The 5818-nt window shown below is 50.6% G+C and overlaps 1 pseudogene across 2 annotated transcripts; it reads left to right on the forward strand.

Moving 5' to 3' along the window:
• LOC143522220 (leucine-rich repeat-containing protein 3 pseudogene) lies at nt 1–5818 on the forward strand (annotated as a pseudogene). 2 transcript variants are annotated; one of them, XR_013132965.1, is made up of 2 exons: nt 1–159; nt 4272–5818. The product of XR_013132965.1 is annotated as a leucine-rich repeat-containing protein 3 pseudogene, transcript variant X1 (transcript). The 2 variants fall into 2 exon arrangements; XR_013132966.1 differs by having other exon boundaries at nt 4588–5818.

A 5818-nucleotide genomic window follows, 5' to 3' on the forward strand; every position in this document is an offset into this window, starting at 1 on the left:
AACAAGTGTGTGAAGACACGCGCTCTCCTCGCGCGCTCTCCTCACGCGCTCTCCTCACGCGCTTTCTCACTGCGGGATAGTTTTGCGTTTTTCATCACCTTGAAGATGCACCAAAACAAGACGCTCGCAATTATTATTTTGTTTAGGCGGTACTCGGAGGTAAGAATTCTCATTTCTGAATATGAATTTTTATTAACTTTCAGATCTTATGCAAATTTAGCAACGTTGTACTGTGGATGTCAGTTGCGACGTAATACCTAATACGTTAGAAGTGTTGAACGTTAATGTTAAAACAATTTAATATACGGTCGTGGTAGTTGTCTCAGCCGCCTTTTGCGCACCTGACCTGGAGACCAGGTTAGTGCTTCAGAGGACCTGTAGGTTGCTGACACGACGATGGACGCAATATATGAAGATATTTAAAAACACTTTTGAAACGCAAAGTATATGTGCGTGTGCGTGATTTACATTTCTGTGTGATCTTTATAGAATATATTATTTCCCGTGCGTGTGTTAATCGTTTCGAAGCGTCGATTACTGCTTATAGCGTCGATTACTGATTAAAGACACGGTCATGGTGTTTAGCACTGTCGCCTCACAAAAAGGGGATCTGGGTTTGATTCCCGTTCCAGGCCGTTCTGTGTGGAACTTACATGGGTTTTCCTGGGTACTCTGCTCTCCTCGCACTGTCCGAACATGTGTGTGTGTGTGTGTGTGTGTGTGTGTGTTGGCCCTGAGGCAGACTGGCATCTTATCCGTGATGTATCACCTTTGCCTGATGATGCTGGGATTGGCACCAGCATGAACTGTTACTAGCGGGATAAAGCGGTAAAGATGATAAATGCATGATATTTAACTGCTTTCTGCTCATATCTGAAGCTAGAAAGATCAACCACTTGTGACTGGCCTCATAGTGTGATATTAGTCTCACTCAGCAGCGTTCACTTTAACCCTGAAACACACTCCACCACAGAGAACCCAGGACACCCTCAGTGCAGATCCTTTATGAAGCATAGTGTACAGCCGCTCACCTAGAGACGTTAGAGCAGGTTAGTATGGATCCTTTTGAGTGTCAGACGGACGTATGTTAGTGTTTTGAGTAGGTGGATCTGAGTGGAGAATTCTGATGCCGTCTGCAGGTCAGATGTTGCTCTGTGGGCTCTGAACCGGCAACGCTGAAATTGCAGAATAATAGAGCAGTGTGGTGAAGCAGCCCTCTCCAAGGTTGTGGAGTGTATTTATGCGATGGAAGTGAGAATATGAAAAGGCTACATTTAAATAAAATAAAATACAGCTGTCTTATTTTTATTATTTCAGTGTCTGGCTCTTTAATTTAAAGTCAACGTTGCAGTATCTGATTACAGATTCATCAGGTAATTGGTGAACGTGACTTTCCTCCTTTTTTATAATATTTTATAATCATTTATAATCATTGTATAGATTATTGGAGTGTTGGCCTCATGTATCAGACAGCAAAGGATCCTTGCAAACGTTTGTATGAATTGTGCTTAAAGCAGAAACCATTTTTACAGTGGCTGTTTCTTGTAGTCATCTAAAGCAAAGAAAAAAGTCTGATTTACAATGAGTTGAGCATATTTTTCAAGTGTTCCATTAACTAATAAAATATTATTGATAACTTCTTTACTGCAGCAGTTTATGTATGTATATGTTATGATGTATAGGCATGTAGCAGAAGTAGCAGAAAGCATGAACCCCAATAAAATGTTTTTAAAAAGACAGTTCTGTGACGCTGGGAGCGCAGCGAAGGACGAGACACGGATCCCTCTTGTGGCAACAAACGTCACTTTTATTGAGACAATAATAGCGCAGTAAGCGCACAGCTAACATTGAAACACGCACACACAACGTGTAAACTTAGACAAAGACGAGCACAAGACACTGCGCGAACGCACATTAAATAGACAGACCACATCAACCCCACGTGATGACGAGACGAGCCACAGGTGAGACGGATAATGACAAGACGCACCCGCACCCACAGAGAGACATTGACGCAGACGAATAGACGCAGACAACGTTAACACACGCCCCAAAGGAAGGGTTCGGGGACCGTAGCGTGACAGACGCCCCCACCAAGGGCACTACCCGTCCCGGGGTGCCAACAGGACCGAGTGCCCCGAACCCACGTCGATGGGCGGATCCGAAGCACCCAGTCCTGCGTCTGGGAGATGACCGCCCTCGGTGGAGAGTCCGCCACGAACAGCTTAGAACACCCTCCCTGGGAAGACCGGGGAAAACACGTTAGACACGTTTAACGGGACGGACACAAACACACAAACAGGAACACTTACACACAGAGGAACAAACGGGAAAAAGGGGTTCGGTACACATACGGGCAGACTCACGAACACTGGGACAGACACACACGAAACAGGCGCCAGACTACGCGCCAGGAGTAGAGCGATAAGGGGAGAGAGATCGGGAGCTGCAGGTGCTGCAGCGAACGGTCCTCCTCCAGGCTTTGCTGCGCCGGGTGCAGCGCGGCGGGCGGACGCGCTGGGTGCAGCGCGGCGGGCGGACGCGCCGGGTGCAGCGCGGCGGGCGGACACGCCGGGTGCAGCGCGGCGGGTGGACGCGCCGGGTGCAGCGCGGCGGGTGGACTCTCCCCCCAGCTGGCCGTATGGTACGCCCGTCTCGCTCCGCGACCGTCCTCTGGAGTCGACCGTGGGCTCTTCCACCTCCATCTCGGTCGCCTCGCTGTCCCGGCTCCAACTCATGGGCTGCTCCGGGCTGCCACCCCCGGGAGCAGTCCATCCTCTCTCCTCCGGAGCGATCTGAGGACGGGGTCCACCTCCCCTTCACAGTCCCAGCAGAACACTCAGAGGGGGGCGGACTGCCCTCGTCCTCTGAGTAGAGTTCGCTGTCCGTGCACTCTGAGACGCCTGAGTGCACGGACGGAGGACGATCTTCCTCTTCGTACTCCTCCTCTTCCTCACCGTAACCTACGGCAGGTGCGGAGTACTCCGACGGAGGGTAATCTTCGTACTCCCCCTCCTCCTTACCGTAGCCTACAGCCGATGCGGAGTACTCCGATGGAGGGTAATCGTCTTCGTACTCCTCCTCCTCACCACCGTAGTTAACGGTGGAGGCGTCGCAAACCGACGGAGGGTAATCCACCTCCTCTTCCTCACCATAGTTCACAGTGGAGGCGTCGCATATCGACGGAGGGTAGGCGTTTTCTCCCTCTTCACCCTCACCGTAGTATATGGCGGGGGCGGAACAAACCGAGGGAGCCTGGTCTTCCTCTTCGCCTTCCTCTTCCTCATCCTCGCCTTCCGAGCCCTCTTCTGAGAACTCGCCTTCCGGGGTTTTCTCGGTGGCGCATATCTCCACGGCACCTACCCATAGAGGTGAGAGGTCCCGGGAAGGCGAGGGGTGTCGCTCTCGCCACATTCGTTCCGCGGTCTCACGGAAATACACCGCCATCTCCGCGGTGGAGGACGCCTGAGCCTGACGCAGCATGAGCGCACAGACAGGGTCCTGCTGCATCATCTCAGGGGTCGCTGTGGTCTTGCGGTGCTGGGCAGGGGAAGAGGCGTGACATCGCTTGCTGGGCTTCTTGCCCTTCTTTGGTCGGGTCACGTAGCCTGGCATACTTGGGTGTCTCAGACGGCTCGTCGTTCTGTGACGCTGGGAGCGCAGCGAAGGACGAGACACGGATCCCTCTTGTGGCAACAGACGTCACTTTTATTGAGACAATAATAGCGCAGTAAGCGCACAGCTAACATTGAAACACGCACACACAACGTGTAAACTTAGACAACGACGAGCACAAGACACTGCGCGAACGCACATTAAATAGACAGACCACATCAACCCCACGTGATGACGAGACGAGCCACAGGTGAGACGGATAATGACAAGACGCACCCGCACCCACAGAGAGACATTGACGCAGACGAATAGACGCAGACAACGTTAACACACGCCCCAAAGGAAGGGTTCGGGGACCGTAGCGTGACAAGTTCAAAAAGACAGATTATAAAAAATAGACTCTAGTCTTTTCCATATAACTCAAATGAACTTTAGGATGAGTTTGTTTTTGAATCTTTGTCATTTTTCTCTTTCAGTCCGTCAGCAGGTGACTGTTAGAACCACAATCAAATCAAATCAAATCACAATCACACCTAAACAACACTTATGCACATTTAACTGATGTGAAGAAAGCTGGGTTTACTCTAATGGCTGAAGGATTTCTGTGTTGACTGCAGTGTTAGTAACAATTTGTCCTCCAACATCCTTCGCCCCAGGTGTTTGGATCTAGATTCCTGTCCAGTGGAATAATCTCTTCCCGAGAGCTGGCTGATGGATCTTCCTGCTAACTGTGAGATCTTTGGTCTACACAGACGGGGCTCAAATCAAGTGCAGGAGCCTTTGGTGTTTGTGTTTTAGTAGTTGACTTTGTCATTTGGGAATGTGTGACCTGAAATGCTTGGAAATAGCAGAGTGGATGAGCGGAGATGTTTTGTGCCGACATGTGTACGACGGATAACAGGCCACTGATCAGCATCTCAGGGGTTCTGGTTCTAGTTCTCTCGGTCAGCACCATGTCTGCTTGTCCCAAAGAGTGCCAGTGCGCAGAGAAGAACCAGCTCAAGATGGTCCGCTGCATGTCCCGCGACCTCGACCACATCCCAACCGACATTCCAGAGGACACCATGTCTCTCCAGCTGGCCTCCAACCGAATCACCCGCATCCCCACCCAGGCCTTCAAGGGTCTGCGTCTCCTCCAGGAACTGGACGTGTCCAACAACGCCATCGAGGTGGTGGAGGAAGGGGCCTTCCAAGGCATCTCAGAGGGCCTTCGAGTCTTGGACTTGTCCAACAACTTGTTGCAGAGAGTCCCGAGAGAAACGTTTGCTAGGCTGCATGCAAGAGTCAGCCTGGCAGGGAACCCCTGGCACTGTGAGTGTGCCCTCCAGGAGGTTCTGAGGGAGCTTCAGCTGGACCCCGACACGGTGAACCAGGTGAGCTGCCACACAGCCGTGCAGGAGGAGTTTGCAGACAAGCCCGTTATACAGGTGCTCGACTCGGGCGTCAATCTCTGCAGCTTCCATCGCAAGACCACAGACGTGGCCATGTTCGTCACCATGTTTGGCTGGTTCACCATGGTGATAGCCTACGTGGTGTACTACGTGCGCCAGAACCAGGACGGTGCCCGGAGGCATCTAGAGTACCTCAGGGCCCTACCTGGGAGTCCCAGCCAGAGAAACGACTCAGACACCATCAGCACAGTTCTATAGCACCGCTTCTGAATCCACTACGGCCAACGACTTCCTCAAGGTCTTCGCAGTCCTGGATAAACCAATCACATAAGGGAATGTGGGATTGTATTTTGTGTATCCAAGATCCAAATTCATCACAGTTATGTTTTATACCTCACTGTGTTTATATGCGTCTAATGAACATGAGGCAGAAGGACTTTTAGTTGTTCATCATGTCTATTGTGTCAGTGAACTGTGACACCGTGTAGATCTATATATTGAGCACAAGGGGCTAATAGCTAATAGCTCATTAAAAGCTTCCATTCAGAAAATCCTGTTTCTTAAGAAAATGTGCATAACACCAGTAAAATCCCTTGCAGGAACACCTAGAACACCTCTAGGACCACCCACAAGAACACAGAACACCTGTAGGAACATCTAGAACACCTGTAGGACCACCTGTAGGAACATCTAGAACACCCGTAGGACCACCTGTACGAACATCTAGAACAGTGTTTCTCAACCTTTTTTCAGTTGTGGCACCCTTTATATGCATGCAAAATTTTAAGGCACCCCAGTTTACAATGCGTTAA

Source organism: Brachyhypopomus gauderio, chromosome 8 (assembly GCF_052324685.1).
Source record: "Brachyhypopomus gauderio isolate BG-103 chromosome 8, BGAUD_0.2, whole genome shotgun sequence".
In the NCBI taxonomy this organism is placed as follows: domain Eukaryota; kingdom Metazoa; phylum Chordata; class Actinopteri; order Gymnotiformes; family Hypopomidae; genus Brachyhypopomus; species Brachyhypopomus gauderio.